This window comes from Lissotriton helveticus, chromosome 8 (assembly GCF_964261635.1).
Source record: "Lissotriton helveticus chromosome 8, aLisHel1.1, whole genome shotgun sequence".
In the NCBI taxonomy this organism is placed as follows: Eukaryota; Metazoa; Chordata; class Amphibia; order Caudata; family Salamandridae; genus Lissotriton; species Lissotriton helveticus.
Genome location: NC_136069.1, coordinates 1214606792 through 1214625650, shown reverse-complemented (window position 1 = coordinate 1214625650; position 18859 = coordinate 1214606792).

The following is an 18859-nucleotide window of genomic DNA, read 5'->3' as shown; positions in this document are numbered from 1 at the left end:
GTGCACCACAGATATGCCAGCATGGATGCAACACATTTACAATGCGGAGCACCTTGGTGGAAAAATGGCACAGCTGTATCACGCATATGTGCCGTAGAAGTGGCGCATTGCTGGAGTTGCGTCGCCGGCGCAATGCAGCTCCAGCAATGCTCTGTGGGGCCCTATCTGCACAATGCTGTGTCAATCCTTACGCCTGCTTCAAGCATGCGCAGGGTTTTGAGGCAGCATGTGCTTAAAGTGACTCAGACACTTTTGGGAGGCGTTGCTGTGCCGTAACGCCCACCCACCCCTCCCGCGCCAGAACACCTACATCTGGTGCAGGGCTTTAAAACGTGACACATCTCCCAGATGCTTCACCTTGTAAATACCCAGCACCATGGCGCTACTTTTGTGCAGCCGCTGCATCCCAAAGTTGACGCAACGGCAGCGTGAATGAAGCGCAAGGGGCTTGTGAATCTGCACCGTGCATTTTTCGCTTGGATGCTTCAGAAGATCTGTATTGGTTTCGTTGTGTTACATGACCATTGTGACAGTGGGGCATTCCATTGCCTGTCCCAGGAGGTTATTTTTGTGTAAGGGGTGTGTGTGACAGGCCGTGCTGGTAGTTGGAGTCTGATTTGAAACGGGGCCTCCCTCGTGGTGTGATTGTCCCCATGGAGCATGCTGCCATAACAGTGGTTGTGAATTCCTGTCCAAGATATCTGGCCTTGTTGTCCTGGTGTTTGAGTTTGCACTGGTCACAGGAGGGCCTTATGCTGCCTACACCAGGGCCCAGTGTCAGCTATCTTGTCAGTACATTCCCACTCCCAGTGCATTGAGCATGGTGCATGTGTGTGTACCTGGGACATATGGGATGAGGGAAATTGGGCATGAGCGTCCACAGAAATGTTTATAGAGGTGGGCAAATTTTTAGCTTCATCACCATCCCCCTTGCACACTTCTACCCACTGCCTTGCACACTTCTCCCCACTGCCTTGCACCCTTCTCCCCTCTGCCTTGCACCCTTCTCGCCCTCCCCCTTGCACCCTTCTCACTCTCCTCCTTGCACCCTTCTCCCCACTGCCTTGAACCCTTCTCCCCTCTGCCTTACACTCTTCTGGCCCTCTGCCTTGCACCCTTCTTGCCCTCTGCCTTGCACCCTTATCCCCACTGCCTTGAACACTTCTCCCCACTGCCTTGCACACTTCTCCCTAATGCCTTTTATCCTTCTCCCCTCTGCCTTGCACCCTTCTCGCCCTCCCCCTTGCACCCTTCTCCCACTCCACCTTGTACCCTGCTCCACCTCCACCTCCACCTTGCACCCTTCTCTACCTTGCACCCTTCTCCCCTCCACCTTGCACCCTTCTCGCCCTCTGCCTTGCACCCTTCTCACCCTCCCCTTGCACCCTTCTCCCCACTGCTTTGCACCCTTTTCCCCACTGCCTTGCACCCTTCTGGTCCACTGCCTTGCACCCTTCTGGCCCTCTGATTTGCACCCTTATCCCCACTGCCTTGCACACTTCTCCCCACTGCCTTGCACCCTTCTCCCCTCTACCTTGCACCCTTCTCACCCTCCCCCTTGTACCCTTCTCCCCCTCCACCTTGTGCCCTGCTCCACCTCCACCTTGTACCCTTCTCTACCTTTCACCCTTCTCCTCTCCGCCTTGCACCCTTCTCGCCCTCTGCCTTGCACCCTTTTCCCCTCTGCCTTGCACACTTCTCGGCAACCCCCTTGCACCCTTCCCACCCAATGGAGGGTGCTGCCACCTGGAACATGGCACCATTTCAAAAGCATGATGGACTAGGGCCGGCCCTGACTGGGCTGACACACTAGTGATCCAAGGGGGGCCAAGAGCCACCCTTGCCCCCCCAGCGGACGCCCATGCAATTGGGTCTGATTTGGAGTCCCACGATGCCTTTTGTGACACCCACCCGCCCAGCATACCGGACGTCCATTCTTCGGTCTGTGCTTCCTGTAGCATGGGACATAGCATGGCCTTGCTTTGTCAATGGGGTATACACATGTTAGTGGCATTAGGATTGTTTTTGCCTGTAGTTGTGGGCGGTGGGAGCTTGAGGGTTGTTGCGGGCATTTTATGTACTTGGGGTGTGGATGCCATTACCCCCATGTTACATGAGTTGTTTGTGTACTCACCAGGCTTTACAACACCTTCAATTCCATGTACTCCCACCGGTGGTAGCAGGGCCATCACCTTCTCCTAACAGGGATGGTACTGTACTGGTCTGTGTGGACCACCACCTCCAGTGATCTGGCTCTGTGCGTACTCTTTGTCCATCTTCCGCTTGATCATCCTCAGCAGATCGTACCACCTGGCCTGGCACTCCTTCCTTGTGCGTCTGATGGGTGCAACAGCATTCACCCTATTGACTATCCTCTCCCACAGACGTATTTTCTAAGCTATGTTGGTCGATCTGATCAATGCGCCAAACAGCTGTGGCTCGACTCTGATGACTTCATCTACAAGGAACTCCATCTCCTACTTTGTGAACTTTGGATTCTTCTGTGCAGACATGGTGTGGGGTGACGGTGTGTATGGATGTGGTGGTGTGTTGTCAGTGTCTCTTACTAATTGGTTATGTTGCAAAGGATCATGGTTTGTGTGTGAGGGCACTTTTTATTGGTCCATTTGTGGGTGGGGCTTAGTTTGAATTTTTGGTGGGTGTGTTATAAGGGGTGGTTCTGAGTTAGCCCCTCTGTTTGCCTGTTTGGATCTGGCCAGGACATTAATTTCCATGGTTTGTACACTGGAGACGTGGTTTGTGGTGTTGTGCGAGTCGTTTTCACCCTCCTTGTGCTATTTTTCAGTGTCAGCGTGGTTCAGTACGGCTCGTTTACTTGTATTTGCTTCTGTTTATTTGTGTGTGCAACGCGACGTTCATGAAGTACGAGTCGTTTTCAACCTCCTTGTGCTGTTTTTAGCGGTTCACGTGCGCTTCGTTCAGGGGGGTTTGTCTCGTATTTGATTTTGTGGCTCGCTCATACGCGACGTTTTCCGTACAAATCGTAGCTCATACGCGACGTTTCCCCGTACGAATCGCATTCTGATTCCCCGGTCTGGATCGTACTTGTCGGATCGTACAGCATGTTTACGATTCGTACGGTTCACTTTCAGGTTCCGTATCATACGGATTTTGACTTGATTTTCGTACGGTTTGCAAAGATTCGGACGTATTTTTTAACTACGGATCGTACTACACGATTCGGACGGATTTGTACGATTGGTACGGAAACGGCTACGAATACGAATCGTCGTACGGATTTCTTTCCCGAATCGGAATCGACCCCTATGTGTTGGTGCATAACATTTCCTGTGTGTTAAAATGACAAAAAGCGAGGTAACACCGCCAGAGAATGTGTCTCTTAATTTCTCTTTTCCGGTCACATAATTTAACCCCTCGTTGCATGATTTTGGCTCTCACTGCTCTATATTTTTAGAGGCACTGAACATATTTTATGCATCAAAACCACACTAAACCATACAATCTGCATTATTTGCATAACTGTATACTTTCAGTATGGAGATTATTATAAAGGGGGTCTCTAGACTTATGTGACGTAACAGTTAAACAATTTTTGAAGGGAGTGCTGTAGATCATCTGGAAGTGACAGTTAAACCCTTTTTAGATGAGCAATAAAAGTCCATAGTGCGGGTCCTAACTCATTAGTAATTTTGAGGATTCCTAGTTAAGCATCACTGTTTCTTTATTGCCACAAATGGCGAAGAATATGGCTCTGCTGCACTATCAGCGACCGCTGTGCCTGTAACCAGGCGAGGTCACCCCCACACACCCCTGCTACTGCCTCCATCAGCTGTGCCCTGTTGTTGCCTTCGTTTTTCTTCTTCGTTTTTTCCCCTCTCCTAGCTGCCTAGCTGTGCCCTTCTCTGCCTGTTGCTGCCTTCGTTTTTTTCCCCTCTCCTAGTTGCCTAGCTGTGCCCTTTTGCCACCTGTTGCTGCCTTCGTTTTTCTTCTTCGTTTTTTCCCCTCTCCTAGCTGCCTAGCTGTGCCCTTCTCTGCCTGTTGCTGCCCTCGTTTTCTTCTTTTTTTCCCCCTCTCCTAGCGTCTGTTCACAGGGCGACCCAGCCGCCGCTGAGCCGCCCTCTGCCCTTCTTCCCGCCGCTGCCTCCCTGCGGCCCCGCCCCCCTCCTGCCCATTCGCCGCCCTGCTCCCACCACCCAGCTGCTCCTCCCTCCCGGCTCCTTCTTATGTCGCCCCACGTACGCGCAGCATTCACGCGCAGCGTTCACGCGCAGCGGGCGCGCCAAAGGCAAGCCCGTCTGCGCCCATCCGCGCCTGGCCCGCGTCCAGCGCCAGGACCCCTGGCCCCCGCTGATGCAAGACGACCCGACTGACCTACGATGCCACCGCCCTCAACGCACTCGATGCCGGCCGAAACCCCGCCTGCTGCCGGGCCACCCCGAAACGCACCCACGGACCCTTCACCTGCAAAATATGCAAGTTCACCTGCCTCCGAACCTGCACCACACCCGCCAAGCCAAGCACCAGCAGAAACCACCTCAAGTGCATCCTGCTCAACACCCGCTCCGTCCACAGGCACGCCGTGGAACTCTGGAACCTCCTCGACACAACATCACCAGACATCGCCTTCCTCACGGAAACCTGGATGAACGCCTCCTCAGCCCCCGACATCGCCATCGCCATCCCGGACGGGTACAAGATCATCAGGAGGAACCGAGTCAACCAGACCGGAGGAGGCATCGCCATCATCCACAAGAACACCATCCGCATCACGACCGACTCCAACGACACCTTCTCCGCCGCCGAGCACCTCCACTTCCAGATACACACCGACCCAAAGACAAGGCTCAGAGGCACCCTCGTCTACAGACCCCCGGGACCACCCACACGATTCAGCGAAGACATCGCCGACTTCATCAGCCCGCACGCCCTCCCCTCCGCCGACTACATCCTCCTAGGGGACCTGAACTTCCACCTGGAGAACAACAAGGACCGCAACACCGCCGCCCTGCTGGACAACCTCGCCAACCTCGGACTCAAGCAACTAGTCAACACCCCCACCCACTACGCCGGCCACACGCTTGATCCCGTCTTCTCATCCAGCAAGCACATCACCTTCAGCCACTCCACCGGACTCCATTGGACCGACCACAGCTGCGTCCACTTCAGCTTCAGAAGAACCATGACCCACCACCACCCGCAACAGGTTCCTCACAGGAGCTGGAGCAAAATCACCGCCGACCAGCTCACCACCTCCCTCAGCCAGAACCCACCCGCCAGCACAACGGACCCCAACGAAGCAGCCCGCAACTTCACGCAGTGGTTGACCGCCTGCGCCGACAACCTCGCACCACTGAAGAACCCTCCCAGCAGACCCAGAAGCAAGAAGGCCTCCTTGTTCACCGACGAACTCAAGGACTCCAAGAAGACCTGCCGCACCCTCGAGAAAGCCTGGCTCCTCGACCAGACCACTGACAACATGACCGCCCTCAAACACGCCACCCGCAAGCACCACCAGCTTATCCGCACCACCAAGAAGAAATCACTGAAGGAACGACTGGACAACAACACCCACAACAGCAAGGAACTCTTCAGCATCGTCAGGGAGTTCTCCAACCCCAGCACCGGCAACAACGACATCTCTCCATCTCAAGATCTCTGCAACTCTCTCGCCTCGTTCTTCCACCGCAAGATCGCCGACATCCACAACAGCTTCGGCGTACCATCCACGCACCCAACCGGAGAACCAACGCCCCCCACCGCCACCTTCCGCACCTGGACCACGGTGACCACCGAAGACACAGCCCGCATGATGAACACCATCCACTCCGGATCTCCAACCGACCCCTGCCCCTACCACGTCTTCAACAAGGCCGACTCCACCATCGCACCCCAACTCCGGAACATCATCAACACTTCCTTCGACACCGCCACTTTCCCGGAGAGCTGGAAGCAGGCCGAGATCAGCGCCCTACTGAAGAAACCAACAGCGGACCCCACCGACCTCAAGAACTTCTGCCCCATCTCGCTCCTCCATTTTCCTGCCAAAGTCATCGAGAAGATCGTCAACAGATAGTTTGCCACCTTCCTCGAGACGAACGGATCCCTCGACCCCTCGCAGTCCAGTTTCAGAGCCAACCACAGCACCGAGACCGCCCTCATCGCAGCCACCGATGACATCCGAGCCCTGCTCGACAACGGGGAAACAGCGGCACTCATCCTCCTGGACCTCTCTGCAGCGTTCGACACAGTCTGCCACCGCACCCTAGTTCAACGCCTCAACAACATCGGCATCCAAGAGAAGGCACTGGAGTGGATCATCTCTTTCCTCGCCGGAAGAACCCAGAGAGTCCGCCTCCCCCCATTCAGATCCGAGGCCACCGAAGTCATCTGCGGTGTTCCGCAAGGATCATCACTCAGCCCCACCCTCTTCAACGTCTACATGAGACCTCTTGCAACCATCGCACGCCAACACAACCTCAACATCATCACCTACGCCAACGACACCCAGCTGATCCTCTCCCTCACCAGAGACCCCAACACCGCCAGAACCAGCCTACACGAAGGGATGAAAGACGTCGCCGAGTGGATGAAGAACAGCCGCCTGAAACTGAACTCGGACAAGACGGAAGTCCTCATCCTGGGAGCATCACCCTCCGCCTGGGATGACTCCTGGTGGCCCCCCGCCCTGGGCAGCGCACCCAAACCTACGGACCACGCACGCAACCTGGGCTTCATCCTGGACTCCTCCCTCTCGATGACCAGACAAGTCAACGCCGTCTCCTCATCATGCTTCCACACCCTTCGCATGCTCCGCAAGATCTTCCGATGGATCCCAACCGAAACCAGGAAGACGGTCACCCAGGCTCTCCTCACCAGCCGACTGGACTACGGAAACACCCTCTACGCCGGAACCACAGCCAAGCTACAGAAAAGACTCCAACCCATGCAGGACGCCTCCGCCCGACTCATCCTGGACATCCCCCGATGCAGCCACATCTCCGGCCACCTGAGGGACCTGCACTGGCTCCCCGTCAACAAGAGGATCACATTCAGGCTCCTCACCCACGCACACAAGTCTCTCCACGACCTGGGCCCCAAGTACCTCAACTACCGCCTGACATTCTACATGCCCACCCGCCAGCTACGATCCACCAGCCTCGCCCTCGCCGCCGTACCACGCATCCGAAGAGCTACCGCCGGAGGCAGATCCTTCTCCTACCTGGCGGCCAAGACCTGGAACTCCCGCCCCACCCACCTTCGGCTGACCCAGGACCATCTCGCCTTCAGGAGACAACTCAAGACCTGGCTGTTCGAGCAGTAACGGACCCCCCCCCCCCAGCGCCTTGAGACCCTTCCGGGTGAGTAGTGCGCTATACAAGTGTTATGATTGATTGATTGATTGATTGATTATTCCAAATGTTAAAGAATCAGGGCAACCAACAGGGACGACCTAGACAATACACCACTAGTAGTTCCAGTGATGGTAGTGAAAACGAATACCCCCACAAGAAAAGAGGGAGAGGTCAGGGTAACTGGCGGGGTTTAGACCACCTATGTTCCATCAGCCAAGTAATCAGTACCAACATCAGGGTTACAACTGGCCAGTTATGGGATATCCACCACCTCCTTCCTTCCCAAACCCTTTATTTGAGGACCCTCATTTCCAGGCGCCCCACTTTCCTCCTGCACAGTTTCAGAACTTTCAGGGGCCTTTTTTAGGAAGGGGCCGGAACAGAGGCAGGGGCAAAGAAAGGGGCACACAACGGGTAACCTGGGAGGATCAAGACCCGGAGATAACGCAGAGAGTAACCAGGAGCATGGCAGCGGGCAATACACCCGGAAGAAGCCGCCAGAATACTAGTGGTCAATCTATCCTCCCATGTCCTCACTCCTATCCAGGAACAGCTTTTGAATAAGGGACTGGGATTTATTCTTACCAATCAATTGGACCCCTTCAGGTTGCGTCAGGACTTATCTGTCTTCTTTCGCAACTTGAGATTACGGGTCTTTTTTTAAGACCACGACTCGGTGGACCCCCCTCAAGGGGGATACCCCTTCCTGCCCTAAATCAACTTTCACCCCCCAACTGGCCCTTTTACCTCCGGAGGTGGCTACCTTCGAACAGGCAGTGGTATGTGACCTAGAGAAATTATATACTTCTCAACCTCATTCATTTTCAAATTTGTCTAATGCGGAAAAAGAGGTCCTGAGGGAACTGACTGATTGTAGGGAGATTATCCTGAAGCCGGCCGACAAGGGCGGAGCAACAGTGCTCCTGGATATGGACACATACAGGGAGGAATGTCTTCGTCTTTTAGCCAATGAAAATAATTATCAGAAACTTTCTGTAGATCCTACTGGGGAAATCTCATTAGAAATCATGACAGCTGTGGAAGAAGCTAGGTCCAACGATTGGATCTCTGAACATGAGGCATCGTTCCTACTGAACAAACAACCCAAAACACCATATCTGTATGTCCTTCTGAAAATTCATAAACCAGCACGACCCCCTCCTGGCAGATCAATTGTCTTCGGGATGGGGTCATTGCTGGAACCACTATCACAATTTTGAGATTTCTACCTTAAGCCTCTGGTCCAGAAACTCCCAGCTTATCTCAGGGATACTTTGGACATCTTGCACCACCTCAAAGACATGCCTTTGGACCCAGATTCTGAATATCTTATCGTGCTCGACATAGAGGCTTTATATACAAATATTCTGCAGCGTGAAACACTGCATGTATTGGAATACATCCTATTCCTTGAAGATTGTTCTTACCAAACTTCGAGGGCTTTTATTCTACATCTCACGGAGATTGCAACTCGAAACTTTTTCGAATTTGAAAACAACTTGTACCTTCAGACCCATGGGACCTCCATGGGCAGTGTTTTTGCGCCAAGCCTAGCTGGGCTATATGTGGGCGCATTTGAACGTGACATCATCTACCACGAATCCTGCCGATGGAGGTCCCATATGAGGTTGTGGCATCAGTATATAGATGACGTTTTGGTCATCTGGAGGGGGGATGCAAATTCTGTAACTCTCTTCTTGGAATGGCTGAACCAGAGGAATCCCCTCTTGCATTTTACTTAGACGGTTACCAAGACCAGTCTACCCTTCTTTGATCTGGTCATTGAACCTGGGAAAGGAGTTCTACAGACTAAGGTATACCACAAGGCCACCGACAAAAATGCACTACTTACATTTAGCAGTTTCCATCCACGCTCATTACGCGAAAACTTACCGGTGGGCCAGTTTTTTCTCATTCGCCGTAATTGCTCCGAAATCAGTGATTTCATAGCAGAAGCTGGTCTTCTGTCCACTAAACTCTGTGAGAGGGGTTACCCACAGAAAGTGGTGAAACGAGCGAAAAAGAGAGCACAGAATGCAGATCAAGACTCACTACTCTCTAAAACTAACGGACCATCAGTTAAAAAACCGGTTCTTGTATCTACCTTCAACACTGCATCCCAACAAATCAGAAAAACAATACTTAAGAATTGAGAGAGAGAGAAACTTGTTTATTTAGACCATAGTGTTTTAAACAGTACAGAACACACACAATAGGGATCGAAAAAGTACGAACAGACAAAATTCTACTACATCTCAGATAGATAAAATTCAATATTTGTTAAAAAAAGTTAAAAACACAACATACAATACACCCTATTTTTACAGAAGTCTCAAAATCGCTAAAAGGATAAAAAGGAAAATTTACATTTTATAAAAACTTTAGGACAACTTAAAACTCAGTGCCCCTCCTTCGAAATCTCCCTTCCAAATTCTTTTAAACCCTTCAAAAATGTACCCAATCCAATTGCAATTTCTAACGTGGGCATATCGGTAAGAAGACAGATCGCCTGGGCACGTGAAGTTATCTTATGTGATAGGAATATAGGACGTAAAAACTATTTCCTTATATCGTGTACAAATAAACAATCAAGTAAAATGTGCAGCATATCATGTCTTAGGCCACGTCCACAGTTACAGTTACCTTCTGGGCCAATCAGTGCAGACTTTAATTTTCCATCTATCTTCCAAGGGTTAACCCCAACCCGGGTCCTAAGAATTTCATATCTCAGTACTTGGTTGGGCAATATGTCCAGATACGGAAACCAGCCATCGTTAACCCATGTCTTTTTTAACCACTGGCCCGATTTTTTCTCTGACATATAAGCTAGGTCCTGGCCCTAGAGAGCGACTGGTCTTGTTCCCTAAGAGTTTTCTTAGTAAAATCGGCTATCAAGGCGTCCTGAGAGAATTTCACATTAAGGCGCCCTGTTACTTTCTGGAGAGTTTTACTCACATCCTTTGCCCAAACAAGATTACTTATTTGGATCTCATCTCTACACCATTGTAAGACCTTTAGTGTTGCTCCTGGGTCTTGGCGCTTCCACAATCTTACCAGGGCCATTTGGGATTGTACGGACCATGAGGTTAGCCCTAGCTCCATTCTTATTGCTTGAACCATAGTACAGTTCGGTAAGGACAATAACATTTTTAAGATTTTTCTCTCTTCCTGATCCCACTCATGTTTACCGCTCAAGTATAACACCTCAGCCCCATACAATGCTTGGGGGGGGGGATCATTGCACCAAATGCCTTTATCATTGGTTTATGAGTCATGTCGCCATATTCTTCATTAAACCTTTTCAACCCACATGTGGATGAAAAAGATTTGGCTCTTTGAGCCTCCAAATGGGTGCGCCATTTCAGCGCACTATCAAACCAGAGGCCTAGATATCTATGGGCCAGATGTAGGTGAGGGACATTTACCGACTCATAAATATCGAATTTTACCGATTCGGTACTTATGAATCTGTAAATATGAAGGAGGGAGATGTAGCTAATTTTTAATTTAGAAATACCGAATCGGTAACATTCGGTATTTACCGATTCGGTAAATACCGAATCGGTATTTCCTATTGATTCCTATGGGCTGTGAAGCCCATAGGAATCAATGGGAAATACCGAATCGGTATTTACCGATTCGGTAAATACCGAATGTTGCAAGGGTGCAGGGGGTGTCACTTTGACACCCTCTAGCACCCGAAGTAAAGGCATGTGTGACGTGTGGCACACATACATGCCCTAAGGGCATGTCTGTGTGTCACATTGCACAGTGTGCATGCACAGATGTGCATGCACACCTGGATTCGGTATTTTACCACACAATAGGATTGTGTGGTAAAATACCGACTCTTAAGGGCCTGTGACACTCTCAGGAGTGTCACCTACATTTGGATTTACCGAATCGGTAAAATTACCGATTTGGTATTTTACAGAATCGGTAAATTTACCGATTCAGTAAATTTACCGATTCTGTAAAATTATGGCATCTACATCTGAAAACCCAAATACCGGTCGGTAACGGCCAAATTCGGCCGTTACCAACCAGTATTTGCTCTCCTACATCTGGCCCTATATTCCTTGACTGCCTCTAGCTTATCATGACCCAAAAACCAATTAAAGTTCTTCTTGCTCTTTCCAAAACATAAAACCTTAGTTTTTTCCATATTTACAGTCAGAATTTTCCTATCACAAGAACCTTTAAAAACATTTAGTTTCCTCTGAAGTCCTGTTTCTGTTTGATCCAGGATCACTAAGTCATCAGCATATAAAAGACAAGGCACTTTGTGCACACTCATTCTAGGGCTTGCGCTTCTTTCTACTTCAAGTGTCGCAGGGAGATCTGCCAGAAAGATTGAAAATAACAGGGGTGCCAGGACGCACCCCTGTCTAAGGCCATTCCCTACCAATATCTTGTGGGTTAGTGACCCATACGAATCTCTAATGACCTGGGCCCAATTCCCTCTATGAAGATTTTTCAAGATCATCAATAAGCCATCAGGCATTCCATATCCTGACAAATCCTCCAAAAGTTTATTACGGTCCAAAGAGTCAAACGCGGCCCGAAAATCAACGAAACAACAATGCAACTTCCCATTTTGTTCTATTGATTTCCGGGCCAAAGCCCATAGGGCAAAGCAGTGGTCTATAGTAAAATGGCCTTCTTTGAAACCACCTTGTTCCACTGGGATAATTGCTCTCTCTTCTGCCCAAGTCTTTAGCCTACCTAATATTATTTTAGCAAATATTTTTTCTCCAATATCAAGTAGGTTGATTAATCTATAGTTCCTTGGTGCGTTGATGTCCCCTTTTTTATGGATCGGTCTAACTATCACACCCTTCCAATTGCTTGGAACTATCCCTGTTTCTAGGATTACTAAGAACATTTGGGAGAAGAATTTAGCCCACCAAGATGTCTGTGACTTAATTATCAGGGCAGGCAAGTTATCTGGGCCTGAGGCTCTTGTTAAATTTAGGTGTTTTATCGTATTAAGTACATTTTATTCTGAGAAGTCGGGTTTTAGGTCATCTACTAGACCTCTCCAGTCCTCTTGTACTTCCTCTTCGGTTTCTCTCCCCGGAGGGTATAGTTCTTTCAAATAATCCTCCCAGGCACCCTCTTCTACCATGCAGATCATTGAAGCAGCTGAGGCTTCTGTTACTGAACAGACTAGATTCCAGAATAATCGTATATTCTTGGATTCTATTGCCTCCAGCAGTTTCCCCCAGCAATTATCCTTATGGGCTCTTCTTGTACTATAAAGATGCATGGTATACTCTTTCTTTAATTTTACAAGATATTCAGCTCTAGACTTATCAAATTTTTTATGCAAACTGCGCTGTTCTCGCCTTAGTTCTCTTTTCTTATTTAAACAGGCTACATTGTACCAGTTTCCCTTCCCAACCTGTGTGGTTTGTGTACTCTTGATAATCTTTACATCTGTTCTAAGATCGACCTTGATACTTTGTACCACTTGGTTTATCTTTTCAATGTACCAGGCCAGATCTAGACCAGCTGCACATCCTAACACGATGTTATGTTGGAGCCTGGTTAATTTCTCTATATATTCTTCGGTTAACTGTGTTGTGATGCGCCTGCGATAGTCCATCTGTGGTATAATTACTTTTTCAGCAACAATCTGATGGGAATGTACCAGTTCCAATTCTAGAATATTGTGGTCACTGTCTTCTATATGGTTAACCGTAAAACCCTTTATTATGTTAAAGTTCCATGTTGGAATAAAGACATAATCTATGGGACAATTTTGTGTACCTTGTTTAAAGGTTTTCTTTGCCGGGCGATCTTGTGGAAACCTACCGTACAAACAGAAAAAACTTTTGTTCGCTGGGTAGTTCCCCAAGCTTACATCATTCGTTGAACACAGAATTTCGGGAAACTTTGCTTGAATTATATCATAAGATTCTAAAATATCCAAATACATGAGATCCTGCCGCTTAGGGTTAAGTTTATGGTTAAAATCTCCTACGAACAAAATCAAATCTGAATCGTACTTTTCACACAATAAATCTAAGTCATTGTTAAAATGACCCATTTCAGTTCCGTACTCCTCCTTGGCCCCCCATTGCATATATACATTTAGGATCAGCACATTTTCTTTCTTATTACCGACTGCAATTAAAGTTATTCTACAGCGGAGCAGCCATTTGCATGTTACAGTGAGCCGGGCGAAATTTTTCACCAAATTTGTAGATAGTAAAGTCAATAAGCCCCCTGCCGGGCGTCCTGATCTAGATTTTACTGCCGGTCGATAGGCTTGACAGAACCCATCCACCACAGGGGGATTGGAAAATCTTGAATTCTGGCCACCTACAAATGGACAAACCCCTTTTCTCGTTCAAACGCAGCCAAAATCTTGAAGATATTTTGATTCACACCAGACCCAGATCAGTGAGTAGACGAGGAATGGGGGATAACGGTACAGGCCTGCCACCAGTAACTGGTCACTTTCAGGTGCGGGTCATGTAGTGTGTGCCATCTTACGACAAATACTAAACAGATTGACCTAGGTCTAACAACCCCCTGGGAACAAAGATCGCACACGAATTGTAATTCCCAGGGAGTAATATACTTGATTATATGTCCTTGCGGCAAACAGTACGTGGGCATGACATGTAGGAAGATCCGCACCCGCATCACAGAACATCGTAGCACTATTAGATGTGGCAGATCTAATACAAAGCTAACAACACACTTTGCGGAAGCGGGACACACTGTGAAGGATCTGAAACGGACAGTTATAGAGAAACCCAGATCTGCTTCCCAAGGACAGGATGCCACCAGATCACTGTTTGTTAGGGAACAGAAATGGGTTTTCCGCCTCCACAGTGACCTACATGGTTTGAATGATGACATACCGTGGCAAGCCCTGAATAAATAAACCTTCAGACTAGGACTTAGATTTATGGCAGGATTGGCTGCTGGGATTATCAATCCAAACATGAACCAACAACAACTATGATACATCCTATTAAGAAGCTGGAGCGCTCATTATATACAGTTTTATAAAGTTTCTATCCTCCAGTATTTAGGCGTACCATTGCTGCTTTTTTATTAGGTTATACACCTATGTATTATGGTTGGATTCTGCGCATTTTTCCATTTTAGATCATTTGTCTTTGTGACTCCTTGATCTCTTTTCGAATCACTAAACAATTGAGATGAAGTCCTTTAAGACTGCAATTGTGGTACAATCTGTCCTCTTCCTCCTGTAGCTACGTTATCTGGGTAGTCATTGTTGATGCAGAACAGGCTTTAATATTAGAACATGTACCCTACTACAGTTTCCAGTCATTGGCTAAAGATCAGAAAGTTAGCACTATTATCTCCTTTCCTAATACATCGGTCTCGCTGGGAGATTCAAACTTCATGTCCCAACAGCCCGATGCCTGCAGTGACGACATTACGCTGGCTTATGCAACGCGCTAATATGACGGAGTTGAATGCAAGAGGATATGTATCTTATTCCTCCTTTAAGACATTAGCTAAAGATTAAAGAGCTATGAATCATAAATATTTGCAGCATTATTCCGTTTCCCAAAATATGGGTTTCATCAGGAGATCTAAACTACATTTCCCTATACCCCGTTGCACGCAGTTACGTCATCACGTTGTTTGACGTGACGTGCTGGTGGCTCTTCTCCCTTTAGAGGGCGGAAGCACCCGCGTTGCCATTATCCTTCACGGCGTATTGTACGGCGGGCGCCAATAATGTTGGGTTGCTCCATCGGAACAGTAAGCGGGCGCCGATGCAGAGGGCTTCTTATATGTCTCATTTTGAGACGGCAGCATGTAGGCTAACTTATATAGTCCTGTTGAGAGACTCTACGCCTGTCTTATGGTTGGAGGTTAACCGTAGGGGTCTCCCTCACTTTGTCGGTTCCATCACGCGGAGACGGCTGTAGTTGTAACTTACAGACTGAGGGCTTCCAACATGAATATCTTCCTATGTCTTACATGTATTGTTTTTCTTCTCCTTGAGCACAGGTTGTGTTCTTTGGGACTCCACCCGCCCTACGCCATTTCAAGCCTTAAGAACTAATAGACTCGGTATGCAAATTGTTTTCTTGATTTACCCATTCTGCATGGGGTGGCATTTCTGCTTTACCCGCATACCTCTTTGTTTGTTTTTACGACGCATGTGAATTTTTAACCTGTTACAGTGACAGACTGTTGGGAGGCCATTAGAAATAATTCATATTGGAATACCTCCCCTTATAGAGGGGTCCCACTGGTAATTATGGTTCAAAGGGACAATCTTTATATATACACTCACTGTCTTCTTTGGGGGACACGCCTCTCAACACCTGTTATTATATAAGAACTATATTTTATACCACGTATAAATATTATTGTTTCTTTTATGTTTTTTGTAGTAACAAATGTTCCACGGGTGTGGAAGTACCCCCCACTTGGTATCCCTCTGATGAATTACTAAATTATAGGTAAGAGGTGATTAAGGACTGGGACAGATAGACTGTCCTGAAGAACACTGACGTGACCCACGTAGTCGAGGGCACTTTCAAACGGTCGAAACATGTTGACTACCGCAGTACAAGAAGGAGTGTTTTAGGATCCTGACCTCCTGCCTAAACACTTAACCATCCTTCACTATTTTTAATCCTGACCCTAGGACCCACGAATAAAATACAAACGGGTGTCTAGGTGCCAGTTTTAACGAGCACGTCCTAACTGCACTTTTTGTCTACCTCTTACCCAGTCCTTAAGAACAACACATTTTGGTGTGATCACTGTTTGTCACTTTTGTGTTGATCCGTGTTTGTCTTCAGTGTGTCTTTTTGTGTTCCCCCTCCCTATGCTCCGCCCCCTGCGTGGCTACGCGGGGGCATATTGTAAGCAGACCCGATGATGAAGCATGTCACACACATAGTGTGTGAGTGAGGGCAGTTTTTTCAAATCACTTTGATTTTTCCTTAGCCCTTTGCTGTGTCTTGTATTGCTTCTTTTCTCCTCACCCCTCTATGTGCTTGTATTATTGTTTAGGGGGTTCGGGGTGGTGGAGTACACTAATTGACCCTCTCCCCTCCTTTGTGTTTAATAAAGAATCAGCTGATACATTTTTCGTCTGCAAATGGTTTAGTAAAGTAAAACCAGTAAATATGAGAACATCGCCAATGCGCATTTCTTGAGACCCCTAATACGACTGAGTGGATGACATTTGGAAGATCGACATGCTCCTGACAGTGAGATATACATATTTGGTCAAATTGACAGTATTTAAAGATAGAATTTACTCGTTTTTGATAAGACATGGAAGTTGTTGCTGTCAGTTATATCTTCTTACACTCCCTAGCGATGCCATGAAGTAAAGTAGATGTACATTTCTGCCAAATAGCTCTGAAAGCATACACTCTAACGCTCCAAAGTTCAGTAGGCGATTCCCAGTTCTTGGAGAAAAAAATGACTGTATTTGACCATTCCCTAGCTTAAAACCTCAGCTACTTCCAAAAATGCTTGCAGGGAAATTAACCGTCCCCCTGCACACACTTTTTTTTCCAATTCTCCAACTTATCCATTGCTAAAGGTCATAGGTGTTACTGAAGTTTTCTAATACTTTAAATTTGGGATGGGTCCTATAACAATGGACTCAAATAGTATTTACCAGTGTATTCTCAGTGTGGAGGTGAAATTAACTCAGAAGTAATTATATTTTTTCACATGAATGATACATTTATTGACAGTGGGTCATTAATTTATATGATAATTTATTTTCTGAAATTCATCATCTAGTATTAGCCATTTTGAGAACTATATGACATGTAGGTGGTGATGTAGAATATATAGTTTTAGCTGTATACACTGCCATGTTATTCACAACAACCAAAGATGCAAGTGCATTCAAGAGATGACAAAACGCAGTTTTACTGGATAGACTGCAGACCAACACTTACAGGCGAAAATTCTCCCTGCCTCAAACATCATCCCCTAAAACAAATGGTTCTGTTGGGTTATCAACAATTACTTTGAGAGCTGCTTTCTAGTGTAGATATAACTTATTTAGGATACACGTAGCAATATTGTGCATGAGAGAAAAGGAAAATACACACCAAAACAGAATTCAATTTGTATATTTAAAGTAAGTTTCAAATCCTTGAGGCTGTCACACATGCAAACTCAATTGCAACAAACATCATAAGTGACAATTGTGAGTGAGTGACATATAGTGATTACTGATGTGGAGAGTGCACTATATACATGATGAATAAACATGAAGTAAAAACAGGTGGTGTTAGACCTGGCACCATTGGCGTGGGTCTCCCTTCCATTTTTGCTGTTGCCTCATGTGTTTTTGCTGGTGTTAGATGCTTTGGGCACTGTGCCACTGCTGTCCAGTGCCACAGTGCAAGTGCTCCCTACTGTAAATTGATGTATTGATTAGAGATTCCATGATTGGCTATTTGGTTTACTTGTCAGACCCTAGTACAGTGTACCAGGAGTGCCCAGGGCTTGTAAATCAAAATGCTGCTAGTGGGCTTGCTTCAGAAAAGGGGGTGGTGATGAACAGAGTGCCTGAATTAAGCAGACCACTCTTACCCAGTCCAAAGATCAGGGCGTGATCCATCACCGTTTTTTAGCTCACTGCACCATCCCAGCTCAGAACTTGGCTATATGCAAATTAGTCTGTTCCTGTCCCAGTGCATGATGGGAACAGGGCAAACCAAACTACCAAGCCAATTCTTATACTTGGAAGGAAACAAGCTTCCGGGGACCGGTTTCTGCCATTTCAGGCGTCGTCGGCCCGGCTTGCTTGAATCCTGATGGTGCAATGAGCAAGGGACTCACATCTGAGTATACCCTTCCACGCTTATGGTGGACAAAATGATTCAGAAAATGGGGTGGTGATGAACAGAGTGCCTGAATTAAGCAGACCACTCTTACCCAGTCCAAAGATCAGGGCGTGATCCATCACCGTTTTTTAGCTCACTGCACCATCCCAGCTCAGAACTTGGCTATATGCAAATTAGTCTGTTCCTGTCCCAGTGCATGATGAGAACAGGGCAAACCAGAGAAGCAGCGTAGTAAAATATGTCTACCGTCTGCCATTGCAGAGCCTGCGTGCAGTCTGGTACTGTCATGCTGACTGGGCAAGTGCACCCACTTGCCAGTCCCTAAACTATCCCTTTTCTTCATATCAGACAACCCTATGGTAGGCCCAAGGGCAGGGTGCATTGTAAGTATAAGGGGGGACATGCCCTGGTGTGTGTGGCATGTCCTAACAGTGAATTACAGCCATTTTTGTGTTTCACTATCACAAAACTACCTGTTCTCCATAGGCCAGAATGGGCAGTTAGATTATTACATTCTTATAATCCTAACTGACTCAGGGAACATGGTAGAAATTCGAGTTTAGTATACCTGAACTCAGATTGATAAAATACATTTTTTAGTGAAATTGATTTTAACGTTCTGTGTTTGAAAATACCACTTTTAGAAAGTAGGTATTTTCTTGTCCAACTATCCAAAGCTTGCCTCTGCTAGGTTGTGAA